The 14,460-nt window shown below is 36.5% G+C and overlaps 1 long non-coding RNA gene across 1 annotated transcript; it reads left to right on the top strand.

Annotated features, from left to right (window-relative positions):
- Positions 1-3,025: 3,025 nt before the first annotated feature.
- LOC125062973 lies at positions 3,026-13,212 on the top strand. Its single transcript, XR_007119440.1, has 3 exons — positions 3,026-3,219; positions 5,982-6,077; positions 12,712-13,212. It is a non-coding gene; the product is annotated as an uncharacterized LOC125062973 (long non-coding RNA).
- The last annotated feature ends 1,248 nt before the right edge of the window (positions 13,213-14,460 follow it).

Here is a 14,460-nt window from a genome sequence, read left to right as displayed (position 1 = left end):
GGTTTCAGACAAAAAATTAAAAGTTGAAAAATTTTATGAAATTGGGGCTGGTAATCCAACCTACCTGATTTTTCTACGAAGGATCGCTCGCTTGATATTCTTCGGAGGGTGCGGATATTTGGTGTTTTCTGTTAGCCCTCGTCGATGTCTTGCCAGTGGAGATGGAGTTTGAGCTGTTCCAGCAGGTCGCCTGGTGACTTGGTGTCCAGTTGGGCAGGTGAATATGTGTGCTGTGCGATTTGTAATTGATCCGATGGAATCTTGAGCGGGCTGTAAGATGATAGTGGTTTCCGATTTTTGAGAGGTGTGGATCCCCTGGAAACCCTGGGTTCCAGGCTATTTCTCGTCGTGGCTCCTAAGTTGTTGGGCGAATGTTACCGATCCTGGTGTCAGTCGATAGCTTATTTTTTGGACTTTGTCCTTGTTATAACTTTGAGTTGGTGCTGTAATGTTTGGGGGTGGTTAACACCCAAAAACCAGAGATTTGGCGCTAGAGGGGGAAAAAAAATCGTATTTTATAGAAAATGGGGGGGTTTATGAGGGAAACTATGGGCTCTATCGAATTCGCCTCGCCGAGTTGGTTTAGATAAGCCCAAGCTCGGTGGGTTTCAGACAAAAAATTAAAAGTTGAAAAATTTTATGAAATTGGGGCTGGTAATCCACCCTACCTGATTTTTCTATGAAGGATCGCTCGCTTGATATTCTTCGGAGGGAGCGGATGTTTGGTGTTTTCTGTTAGCCCTCGTCGAGGTCTTGCCAGTGAAGATGGAGTTTGAGCTGTTCCAGCTGGTCGCCTGGTGACTTGGTGTCCAGTTGGGCAGGTGAATATGTGTGCTGTGCGATTTATAATTGATCCGATGGAATCTTGAGCGGGCTGTAAGATGATAGTGGTTTCCGATTTTTGAGAGGTGTGGATCCCCTGGAAACCCTGGGTTCCAGGCTATTTCTGGTCGTGGCTCCTAAGTTGTTGGGTGAATGTTACCGATCCTGGTGTCAGTCGATAGCTTATTTTTTTTTACTTTGTCCTTGTAATAACTTTGAGTTAGTGCTGTAATGTTTGGGGGTGGTTAACACCCAAAAACCAGAAATTTGGCGCTAGAGGGGGAAAAAAATCGTATTTTATAGAAAATAGGGGGGTTTATGAGGGAAACTATGGGCTCTATCGAATTGGCCTCGCCGAGTTGGTTTAGATAAGCCCAAGCTCGGTGGGTTTCAGACAAAAAATTAAAAGTTGAAAAATTTTATGAAATTGGGGCTGGTAATCCAACCTACCTGATTTTTCTATGAAGGATCGCTCGCTTGATATTCTTCGGAGGGTGCGGATGTTTGGTGTTTTCTGTTAGCCCTCGTCGATGTATTGCCAGTGGAGATGGAGTTTGAGCTGTTCCAGCAGGTCGCCTGGTGACTTGGTGTCCAGTTTGGCAGGTGAATATGTGTGCTGTGCGATTTGTAATTGATCCGATGGAATCTTGAGCGGGCTGTAAGATGATAGTGGTTTCCGATTTTTGAGAGGTGTGGATCCCCTGGAAACCCTGGGTTCCAGGCTATTTCTGGTTGTGGCTCCTAAGTTGTTGGGCGAATGTTACCGATCCTGGTGTCAGTCGATAGCTTATTTTTTTACTTTGTCCTTGTAATAACTTTGAGTTGGTGATGTAATGTTTGGGGGTGGTTAACACCCAAAAACTAGTTTTCTTGTGGTTTGAAGAGATATTTATTGATGGATTTTCATAAAAATTATGTCAAATGATAGCCCTTGGTCTAGCGGATGTTTGTGATATATATTCACTCGTTTGTTTGTATGTGTCCAGTGGGGCTACAGGCTGGGGAGAAAATCCCAACAGTTTTTACTCCCTAAAAAATATGGTCTTCGTTCAAAAATTTTGAGATGGGTATCAAACGATAGCTCTTAATAAGGACTATCTATTTCACTTATAAAATTTTAGTGTCGACAATCTTATTCAAAAGTTATTTACCTTTTTGTGGTTTTTCGGTTCTAGAATCCTCAGATTTGAGTCCTTGGTCTCAAATATTTTTAGTCGAAATGTAGAACAAAATTTTCTCTACAACACTGAATTGAATTTTAATGTTTTTTGACGAAATAAAATATTAAATGAAAACTTATAAACTTGAATCTATATACTGGTGTATTCTCCTATTAAAGACGAGTTTAATGATACCCAACTCGAGGGGGTAAGGGTGGGGGGTTAGATTTGGCGCTAGAGGGGGAAAAAATCGTATTTTATAGAAAATGGGGGGGTTTATGAGGAAAACTATGGGCTCTATCGAATTCGCCTCGCCGAGTTGGTTTAGATAGGCCCAAGCTCGGTGGGTTTCAGACAAAAAATTTTATGAAATTGGAGACGGTAATCCACCCTACCTACATACATACATACATACATACATACATACATACATACATAGCATACAAGCGTGGGGTGCATGGTGTCAATAGTTATAAATTATAAATATTTAATTGACAGATATGAGAAGGATTATCATTTCGATAATATCTTGAAAACCACCCCCGCTTTTTTTACAATAAAACATTTTTTTTCTTATTCAAACTATTAATAACTTAGATTTATTAATTTATTTTTACATTATTCTTAATTAATATTTATTAAAATTTATTTTGTATTTTTTAGTTTAGTTTTCTATATAAAGCGTGTGTTCTAGTTTTTTTAAACTATTTTTTTTTTTAATATTATAGCACTAATTTTAACTTTATGCCAAATTCAAGTGAAAGGTTGGGAAACTACACGTGAGAAAACAAAAGCAAACACATCAGAAGGAAATAAAGGGATAAGCTGGTTAAAAACAAAATATATTATACAAAAACATATTATTACATCCTAATATAGTCACACTTAGCTGTAAGTTTCTTTTCCGGATATCACGTTAGTATAATTAGTATTGCGTCTGTGAGAAATACGCATTGTAGTCTGTTGAGAACATCTTAAACTTATACTCTGTGATTAAAAATGCATTGACGTTGTACGTCTATAGCAAATGTCACTACGAAAAAATAAAACTAGTGTCAAATTAATTTTCTATTATGGTGGTCGTTTACATATTTAAGTTGTTTTATTTAGAAAATTAGTGTTTTAAGTATATTAAACACTAATTTTAATGGCGTTTTAGTAAGTGTAAAGTGAGTACTCGAATTCCTGTCTCTTTTACTCGTGGAAATCCTCCTCGTGGAGTCCTCACAGTACTTTGGTGAGTCCATTACTTCTTACTCATAGCTTATTAGCTTCCTTTACATATTTTTTTAATACATGCTGTTACACATTATGTATTATTTTGTAAGGTAAATTAAACTTAAGTTTGCATAATGAAACTATTATATTTTTATAAGGGTTAACATTGTTTTAGCTTCAACCCTTGCTTTGCAATTAAAGACTAATTATGGGTAATTAGTAGTTGGCAAAATACTATTTTTCAGTTTTACTTGATCATATCTTAGTTATACTATATAGTACTTTGTATGATGACTCTCGTTATTCATTGTCTCATTCTGCATCTAAATCACCTGTTTATTATAATACAAAATTGAGTTAGTATGACTTGCCTTGTGTTTACCTATGAGGTTTGTATCATTAAAACTAAAAGTTTTTAATAAAATTTATTCAATACATAATATTTTAGACATCATTAGAATGGTGTAAAATCATTCTTGTTATATTATGCTGTCTGGTAAAGATGTGAGAGAGAAGTACCTAAATTTGGGGTGCGGGGGGAGGGGGAGGGGGGGGGGGGGGTGTAGTAATCACCCCCCACAAATTTTGGGCTTAGGAAACCAAAAAAAAAAAAAAATTTTTTTTTTTTTTTTTACAGTACTTAATCTGAAAATGATCGCAAGAAATCAGTGTCTGTACTAGACATATATTACAGACAGTATATAAAGCCAAGTTTTAAAAAAATGCTAATAAAATAACGCACATTCACGCAAAAATAAAAAACCTAAAAAGTAACGGCTTTTTAACTTATAATTTGCACTTGATCACTGTGAACACACACTGTTCTGGCAAAATCCAAATTCGAAATGGCCGATTGCGTTTATACTTTAAACAATGAATAGTAGAGAATAGAGATGTGAAAAATAATCTATTCTGTGAAAGTGAAAAAATCGATTATTTTAGTATTCGATTTTAATCCGATTTTAAATCCGATTTTGTTTTCGATTTTGAGTTTCAGTTGAACAGTTATTTAAAAAAAATATTAATATACGGTTAGTATATTAATATTTATATAACCTAACCAATCTAAATAATATTTATTTTTGTGGACAGCTCCGATCTAAATAGTAATTGTTTATTCAAGCCTCGGCTTCTCAGCGTCCTGGTCGCCTTCGGCGACCAAATATTCATATACTAACTCTAACCTAACCAATCTAAATAATATTTGTTTTTGTGGACAGCTCCGATCTAAATAGTAATTGTTTATTCAAGCCTCGACTTCTCGGCGTCCTGGTCGCCTTCGGCGACCAAATATTCATATACTAACTCTAACCTAACCAATCTAAATAATATTTGTTTTTGTGGACAGCTCCGGCGCTACGGGAAATGCAGCCCCTCCACCCTTGCGTACCAAAGCACAGGCATTTTATTCAAGCCTCCGCAACCTCGGCTTTTTGGTCGCCTCTGGCGACCAGCCTCAGCCGCTACAGCTTTCATAATGCCTGTGCTTTGTTACAGCGGGTGGGGGCTGCTCTTCCTCCGCGCCTCCGATTATTTATATACACTCTAGGGGTAAGACAGACAAGACCACGTGGATAGTGGGGTGCTCTGATTCGGTTTTGGGTACTATTTGAATAATTTAACAGTTATTTAAAAAAAATATTAATATACGGTTAGTATATTAATATTTATATAACCTAACCAATCTAAATAATATTTATTTTTGTGGACAGCTCCGATCTAAATAGTAATTGTTTATTCAAGCCTCGGCTTCTCAGCGTCCTGGTCGCCTTCGGCGACCAAATATTCATATACTAACTCTAACCTAACCAATCTAAATAATATTTGTTTTTGTGGACAGCTCCGATCTAAATAGTAATTGTTTATTCAAGCCTCGACTTCTCGGCGTCCTGGTCGCCTTCGGCGACCAAATATTCATATACTAACTCTAACCTAACCAATCTAAATAATATTTGCTTTTGTGGACAGCTCCGGCGCTACGGGAAATGCAGCCCCTCCACCCTTGCGTACCAAAGCACAGGCATTTTATTCAAGCCTCCACAACCTCGGCTTTTTGGTCGCCTCTGGCGACCAGCCTCAGCCGCTACAGCTTTCATAATGCCTGTGCTTTGTTACAGCGGGTGGGGGCTGCTCTTCCTCCGCGCCTCCGATTATTTATATACACTCTAGGGGTAAGACAGACAAGACCACGTGGATAGTGGGGTGCTCTGATTCGGTTTTGGGTACTATTTGAATAATTTAATAATTTTCGGAACCATACATTAATTAAAACATGAAGTTAATGTAATGTATGTACATTTGACAAGTAATGCTTAAATTAGGTTCAACTATAAAATTAACAAATGAGGAAATAATCGATTCGATTAGGTTCAACTTTAAAAATAACAAATGAGAAAATAATCGATCCAATTAATTTACCGAAAATGTCACATCACTTATAACCAATAGAAAACGACAATGACACATCACTCATAACCAATAGAAATCGAGAATGTCACATCTCTTATAACCAATAGAAAAGTAGTTAGATAATGGCGGATTGTTTATAATTTCAATACAATTGACAAAAGTTAAAAAAATTTTTTTAAAATACTTTGACGCTTATCCTAAAGCTAAAATCACTTGGAGGTGTTCCAATCAAGGGTCCCCGAGACTCCTGCATAATCAGTATCATCAAATTCCAACGCATGGATATCAACCCCAACCCTAGACGTGTATTATCATTAACAAGACGTGTATTATCACTTTGATGCTAATATTTTTCTTTACTTTTCTCCCTAGTATTGAGGCTAGCAGGAACCCTAGCTGTAGAGCGGGACACAGGCCTTGTGCCATCAGACTCTTCTCCGATTGATGCAATGTGTGAAGTTACGGGTGGTAAGTGGATGGAAAAATATTAAATTAGTCACTTTATAATTAAATCAGTTTTATAACTTTTAAATACAATTACTTACATTTCATTTATTATTACATTTTATACATATTAACATAAACAAAATAGGTGACTAAGCTCAACCTTACATTTCCAAATATTTATTTCTAATAATAGATGGAAAAGATGCTAGAAAATGGGTGCAATAGATGGAACAATTGCCAAGAAATGGTATTTTTTTTAAATCATATGATTTTTTTGCTAGATTAATGCTTCTCTAGATATAGAGTTGATGATTATTACTATCCCATTAGTATAATCATCAAAGTTTTTTTACCATAATTGACAGAACATCAAAGAAGAATTATTTGTAGTGATTGAATGTGACTAATTAAGAATGACAGTAAATATAAAACATACTGAAATTTCTAACAATAGGTACTGTAGTGAGGACAAATATCTTAGTATACGTGTCATACATACATAATATAGCCCAACTATACAAAGATTTAATCAAAATATCATATCAATAAATGTATACATACATCTCACAAAGTAAGTCAAAATAGCAGTTTTAGCTTATATATTCCCGTGCACAAATGGAATTGTATTCAATGTGTGCGCATTTAATATTAGCTCAAAAGGTGAAGGAAAGCTCCTTGCCTGAGACCAAAAAAGTTGACAGAATTTGGAGGAAGGAAGCTGATCAACTATTTGCATATTAGATTGACAAATGGTAATTAGCATTTTATTAGATAAAAGTTTCTAAGGCACAAAAATAACAATAATAGTAAAACTTTAGAGGTGTCAAGAGACACCCGGATGGAACGAAATTCCTTTTGATTAATTTATATGTTAATTGGTATCATAACAGTATGATAGATTTTCTCGACACCAATCTTACAACGAAAAAAAAAAAAAAACATGACGAGGTGTTCGTTGTACAGTGTAGTGTTTCTGTTGTAAGCAATAAATTTTATAGTGAATGTGTGCTTAGTTAGTGTGATGTTTTTTGGTCTTTTATTGTTTTAATAAGTTCAAATTTGGGTATTGTTTTAGATTTGGCGCTAGAGGGGGAAAAAAATCGAATTTTATAGAAAATGGGGGGGGGGTTTATGAGGGAAACTATGGGCTCTATCGAATTCACCTCGCCGAGTTGGTTTAGATAAGCCCAAGCTCGGTGGGTTTCAGACAAAAAATTTAAAGTTGAAAAATTTTATGAAATTGGGGCTGGTAATCCACCCTACCTGATTTTTCTATGAAGGATCGCTCGCTTGATATTCTTCGGAGGGTGCGGATGTTTGGTGTTTTCTGTTAGCCCTCGTCGACGTCTTGCCAGTGGAGATGGAGTTTCAGCTGTTCCAGCAGGTCGCCTGGTGACTTGGTGTCCAGTTGGGCAGGTGAATATGTGTGCTGTGCGATTTATAATTGATCCGATGGAATCTTGAGCGGGCTGTAAGATAATAGTGGTTTCCGATTTTTGAGAGGTGTGGATCCCCTGGAAACCCTGGGTTCCAGGCTATTTCTGGTTGTGGCTCCTAAGTTGTTGGGCGAATGTTACCGATCCTGGTGTCAGTCGATAGCTTATTTTTTGTACTTTGTCCTTGTAATAACTTTGAGTTGGTGCTGTAATGTTTGGGGGTGGTTAACACCCAAAAACCAGAGATTTGGCGCTAGAGGGGGAAAAAAATCGTATTTTATAGAAAATGGGGGGGTTTATGAGGGAAACTATGGGCTCTATCGAATTCGCCTCGCCGAGTTGGTTTAGATAAGCCCAAGCTCGGTGGGTTTCAGACAAAAAATTAAAAGTTGAAAAATTTTATGAAATTGGGGCTGGTAATCCACCCTACCTGATTTTTCTATGAAGGATCGCTCGCTTGATATTCTTCGGAGGGTGCGGATGTTTGGTGTTTTCTGTTAGCCCTCGTCAATGTCTTGCCAGTGGAGATGGAGTTTGAGCTGTTCCAGCAGGTCGCCTGGTGACTTGGTGTCCAGTTTGGCAGGTAAATATGTGTGCTGTGCGATTTGTAATTGATCCGATGGAATCTTGAGCGGGCTGTAAGATGATAGTGGTTTCCGATTTTTGAGAGGTGTGGATCCCCTGGAAACCCTGGGTTCCAGGCTATTTCTGGTCGTGGCTCCTAAGTTGTTGGGCGAATGTTACCGATCCTGGTGTCAGTCGATAGCTTATTTTTTGTACTTTGTCCTTGTAATAACTTTGAGTTGGTGCTGTAATGTTTGGGGTTGGTTAACACCCAAAAACCAGAGATTTGGCGCTAGAGGGGGAAAAAATCGTATTTTATAGAAAATAGGGGGGTTTATGAGGGAAACTATAGGCTCTCTCGCGCCCTCCTTTTTTCCCCCTCTAGCGCCAAATCTAACCTCCCATCCCTACCCCCTCGAGTTGGGTATCATTAAACTCGTCTTTAATAGGCGAACACACCAGTATATAGACAACTGCATTCCAGCCCCCCCCCCACCTTATACCAGCAAAATGTTATCCCGAACCACACCCAAAGTGATTCCACCAACTAGCAAAGCCTCCACTACCTCTACGTCCTCAACACCAGCTAGACGGACCTTAGTAGAGATCTTGAGCCCGGCCTTCACTCGCGAAAAACGCCCAACTGAGTCGGCTCACATGGAGATGGCCAAAGAATATAGGCAGACAGGCTTACAAGCTCTCGCTGCCTCCCGCAACTTAAAAGGGGAACTAAAAACCGCAATCACAGAGGCAATCGAAGGCCTCTTCGGAGTCGTCGGCCTCATTGACCTCTCAACTACCACCTGCCCCAACCCTCCCGCCCCCGCACAGCACACACCACAGGCTACCAAAGCCACGATTACACCTCCAACGACTACACCGTCAACCGATACACATATACACTCCACACAACTACTACAAAAACTCGAGGCCCACTCTCGGCTACTCGATGAATCTAATAAGGCCTTGCAGGAACACACCAGGGTCCTTAAGGCATCTAATAAACCCGTACCGACGGAATTACAGCCAGCGGCGTCGGACTCGCAAAAGATTTATCAATCCTATGCTACGGCCGCCGCCGCCCCCAAACCCCCTGCAGGCCTTTCCATCGTAGTGTCCGGAGAGGGTCTCGACACAGCAGAACAGATACTTACACAAATTTGTAGATCAGTCAATTTCAGAGAGGGCGGATACGCCCCTCTAGAGGTTAGCGGGGTGACTAAACACAAGATGAAACTCGTTTTCGAAAAAGAAGAGCATAAACTACACACACTTACACGACTACAAAAAACACAAAAATAAACACTCAAGAGGAAAAGCGCATAGACCCCATGATAATACTAAAAGGCATAAATAAAACAATACTCGAATTTGAACTTATTAAAACAATAAAAGACCAAAACACACATTCACTATAAAACTAAGCACACATTCACTATAAAATGTATTGCTAACAAAATAAAACACTACACTGTACAACGTGGTACTAAACACAACACCCTCTGCCTGGAAGGCGTTCGCCGACCTAGGCAGAATAAACATAGGCATGCAACGCGTCCACAGCGACAACTTCTCACCATTTAGGCAGTGTCAAAACTGCCTAAATTTCGGACACACAAAGAGCCGCTGCCCTACGACCACGCCAACATCCGCCAAGTGCTCCGCCCACCACCCTACTGCGGAGTGCAAGGCCGAAGTACACAACTGCACCAACTGCGCCGAACACAACAAACAATTCAACACCAACACTGGCACCCTACACCGCGCCGACTCAAACAAGTGCCCCAAAGTCACAGCCATGCGTGCCCGCGTTGAGGCAAAAATTAACTACATTTAAAACATACACAAAACACTAATTTCACATTAAACAACACAATTACACACTGAATCAAACACTCACATTAACAGCGACCTCAACGCGCAGCACTTGCACTGGGGCAAAGCTTCCAAAGATATTTTATATTTTACACTCACACTTAATAATTAATCTGCAAGTAATCCACCCTCACCCGTACAAAAATGTATAAAGTTACCTCTATTCATCTATTACCTTTTACACTTTTTACAATTATAATACCCACTATTTAATATTTAACTTCGATTCAATTACTAAATACTACTAACCTATGTTAGACTTTAATCTCAAATTTATTCCTTTTTTTTTTTTTTTTACTTTGTATTTTTATTTTACTATAATTTTACTTACTTACTTCACTGTAAGATAACATTTTTAATCTCGTTTGTGTAACTAGTTACGGATTATTCTATTACTAGGTTTAATATATACAAACACAATTCACTATAGATGATCCCTGTTTAAAGTTTAACCTTATATCAACTGTATATGTAAATGTAAAACTTTCCTATGTTTAATATTGTAAAAATTTTCTCTGTGTAATATTAAATGTTGGTGTTAAAAAGCGGGCGGCTGAGGGTCGGTTATTGTATCTAATAGCAGAGCCGACCCTCAAGAACCTACCCGTGTCCAACTCTAAACGCTTGCATAATTATAAGCACAATTAATTATAGCTCATCCTTGTTTAAATTCAGCTTTATATCAACTGTATATGTAAACGTAAAACTTTCCTATGTTTAATAATGTAAAGCTTTTCTCTGTGTAATATTAAATGTTGGTGTTAAGAAGCGGGCTTAAACCGGGCGGCTGAGGGTCGGTTATTGTATCTAATAGCAGAACCGACCCTCAACAACCTACCCATGTCCAACTTTAAACACCCGCATAGTTATTTATAAGCACAATCACTAAAGCCTATCTCTGTTTAACCCTGGAAAGATAGTCTGCGTAAAATTTACGCATGCGTTTTCGAATAATTGCTGTATCTTTCTAATTAGCGCGAATCCATAGCTGTGCGTTTAGGACATCTCATTCGTCGTTGGGAGCTGCCGCGTGACGTAAGTGTTAATAAGGTAAGTGCCACCGATTTTGAAATATAACGACCGCGTGAGTCAAAATTACGCATGATTATCTTTATCGTGACTTTTATGATTTTGGCTTATATGACAGTTTTAGTACTGTTTTAATACTTTATATCATAACTAATATTATAATTTCATTTCTAAAGATATTGAGGCAAATATATATCACAATGGGGAGTATCAATTTCAACGAACACGAAATCCTGGCCGCTCTTATGCAAAGTGATGACGAGCTTCCGTGTGAGGACACCGACAGTGAAGTAGCGGACCACGTTTAAAGTTTTCTTTTTTTTTAAGTAAAAATAAAAGGAGTTTAAAAAATTATCTGCAGTATTAATTATTCTAATATATGTGTATATATAATAACATACAATTCATTAAAATAAACTATTAAACCTAGACCTACAACTAATTCAAATTCTTGCGTAAATTTTACGCATGATTATCTTTTCCGTATTACAAAATATGATTATCTTTCTAGGGTTAAATTTAGTTTTATATCAACTGTTTTATATTACCTAACGATGATGTATAGGTTAAACTTTTTTCTCTGTTCAATACAAGTGTTGGTATTAAGAAGCGGACTTAAATTGGGCGGCTGAGGGAAGGTTATTGTATCTAATAGCTGAACCGACCCTCAACAACTTACCCGCGCTCAATTCTTAATACCTGCATAATTATAAACACAATTTATTATTTGAATTATTATAGAACCACTTTTACATCTACTACTTCGTAGTAAAACATTCTACTGTTTAAGCACAAATAATTTGTAAAAAATTTACTTTCACTTTATATACATAATTACTAGTTTTAAGACGCGGACTCTGTTCAGGTGGTTGAGGGAAAAGAATTGTATCAAATAGCAAAACCAACCCTCAACCACCTAATCCACAACCAATGTATATATTTCTTTTTACTTCAATAAAAACTTCAAGCTGTATTTTAGCTTAGCTTCCTCGGCCCCGGGGCGTTAGTCGCCGGGGATGGTAGGCCTACTAACAATAAAAAAAATATATATAAAGCCGCCCGCGCGGCAAATAAAAATAAAAATCAGATTAGGATAAAAAACCGGGAAAGGCGTGGACCTTTGCCATGCGTTAACTTACAAAGGAAGAGACAAAAATTAAAAAAAAAATGTGTGGCACTCGGACACTGCCGCGGTAAAGCTATTGCATAGCATTTTTTATCAACTTATGCAATTATAATTATTTATTAATTTTTTATTCATGCAGTATTTTTTTTTCTTTGATATTAATTCCGTAATCTACCACTCTACCGGACTCAGCCTAACACGCCTATATAGTCGGTCTCACTCTAACGCGTACCGGCTGCACCCGATGTGAGACGTCACGTTACGTCATCGTGTCTGGATTCGGTCTCCACGCTCAAGGCCCGCGATAGAAGCTATGCAATAGCTTAAAAATGTTATCCTATTTAAAATGTATCTATAGTGATTTAGAAAAAAAGTTTGTTTTTCACTTTTTTTATTCTTGACACTCTTATATATACAATGCGGCTTAGTATTTTCTAAATTGTCTTAAAATCGATGTATTATGTTATTGTACCTTAGGGTAGGTTTTATTATTGTTTTAAAACTTAAATATAATGTCATATAGCCAATTATTCTTACTAAATAATTTATAGAATCCTTTAATATTGATACTTTTTGCTTTTGCTTATGATGCAACATTATTTTTAAGAACAATTTTTTTTTACAGGATCAACCCCCGACCTATCAGGAATCAACGTCGAAAAAAGAGAACTAGAGCACTATCTACACTTTCACATGAATGGACCGCGGCGCCAAATCACATTCGCACACAAACCAGAGAAAAAGCATCGTCCATAAAAATTCGGCCTTTTATATAATATCATACTTACTCCAAAATATTGCTTTGAAAAAGATGGTAACCCGATTCTTAAACATAACTCTTGTGTACTCTGTTATTCTGATGGACGGACCATGGTCAAGTTATAAATTAATTTAAAAAAAGAACCTTATTCACAAAGACAGGAGGCATTAGTGCTTAAAGTAGTGTAACATGATTAAGTATTTTTTAATAAAGGACATAAAAAATGAGCTATTTTTGGCCAAATCTACTGATGTTTTAATAATAATGGTTATTAGAATTGAATATGCCACTATTGAAAACGTGTTTAACATTCCCAAAAATTTCGATAAATATGGCTGTGTAAGATCTCCAAGTATCATTCCTGAAGGCAAAGCTTCAATTATTGGCCATAATGCATATAAACAAGTATAATATATTGCCTTATAGATATTGTATAATGATTATAAAAGATATTTGATTCATAAATTCTATTGTATAAGATTATAGATGTTTTAATAAATGTATTATTATGAATGTTGATAGTTTAATTTTTAGTATTAACTGGTTAAAAAGATCTAGTAAATAACAATAAAAATATAAAAAAACAGTATTTCATAAATTGTCTATAAGTTCTAATTAGTTTTTAAATATTTTTATGTCATTACTTGATAAGAAGTAGAATATCACGATATTAAGTGATGTACAGTAACAATTGTGTTCTATGGATGTGTAACTGTCCATCACAAAAAGAAGATAAAATATGTCAACATTGAATAAAGAAATTCAATAAGTCTGTCAGAAATTACATTTTTTTGTGTCAACAAAAGCAAAATAACACGAGCAATAATATGATTTAATTTCCATCGTAACATTTAATAGCATGGGTAAGTAATTGTACAGTTTAATGGTACAGCTTTGTACAAAAAGCTATCTAGGTAAGCCTCAACTTAATTTGCCACTGGAAATTTAATACAAAAGCTCAATTGAGAATTTGTTAAATTTAGCCAAGAGCGATGATATTTTATTATTATATTTTGATACTCAATTTATTTATTTTCTTATCTAGACTAAAAATTGGTGCTGGTGATTCAGACATCCTGAAATACCCCTACCATGAGGCATTACTGTAAGTAACTTTAATATTCTAGATATGTATATCATATATATATAAGTAAATCTTTATTTTTGCGTGATTTTGGAAACTATTTTTTTTTAACTGACAATTTCAACTGAAAATTTCATCGTAAAATGTAGGATATTAAAAGACAAAAAAGGACGTTAGCAACCCGTATAAATATTATGAAGGAATGAAGAGAGAAAGTAATTGAGTCGGATGTGCGTCAGCTGGACAGCATTAGTTGAGGATACGAAAAAATTTAATAAAAGCTCTGCTCATACCGTTTGTCTAGACGAAAATGGCTGTATCGTACTTTATATACGACAAAATTTTACTTTATGCAACCTTTGCTTAGGAACTTTCACTTTTTAGTCTCATAGAAACCTGCGCCAAGCTATTGGTAACCTATAGATTTGATATAAATATAAAAATAATTGGTATTTCACCTTCGTTATTTACACGTTTTTATATTTAAAAACCCTGTATCAATTGCAGCTATTGTGAATGGAAAATGTTGA

Source organism: Pieris napi (genome assembly GCF_905475465.1).
Source record: "Pieris napi chromosome W unlocalized genomic scaffold, ilPieNapi1.2 SUPER_W_unloc_4, whole genome shotgun sequence".
Classification (NCBI taxonomy): domain Eukaryota; kingdom Metazoa; phylum Arthropoda; class Insecta; order Lepidoptera; family Pieridae; genus Pieris; species Pieris napi.
This window is presented reverse-complemented; position numbering and strand designations above follow the sequence as displayed.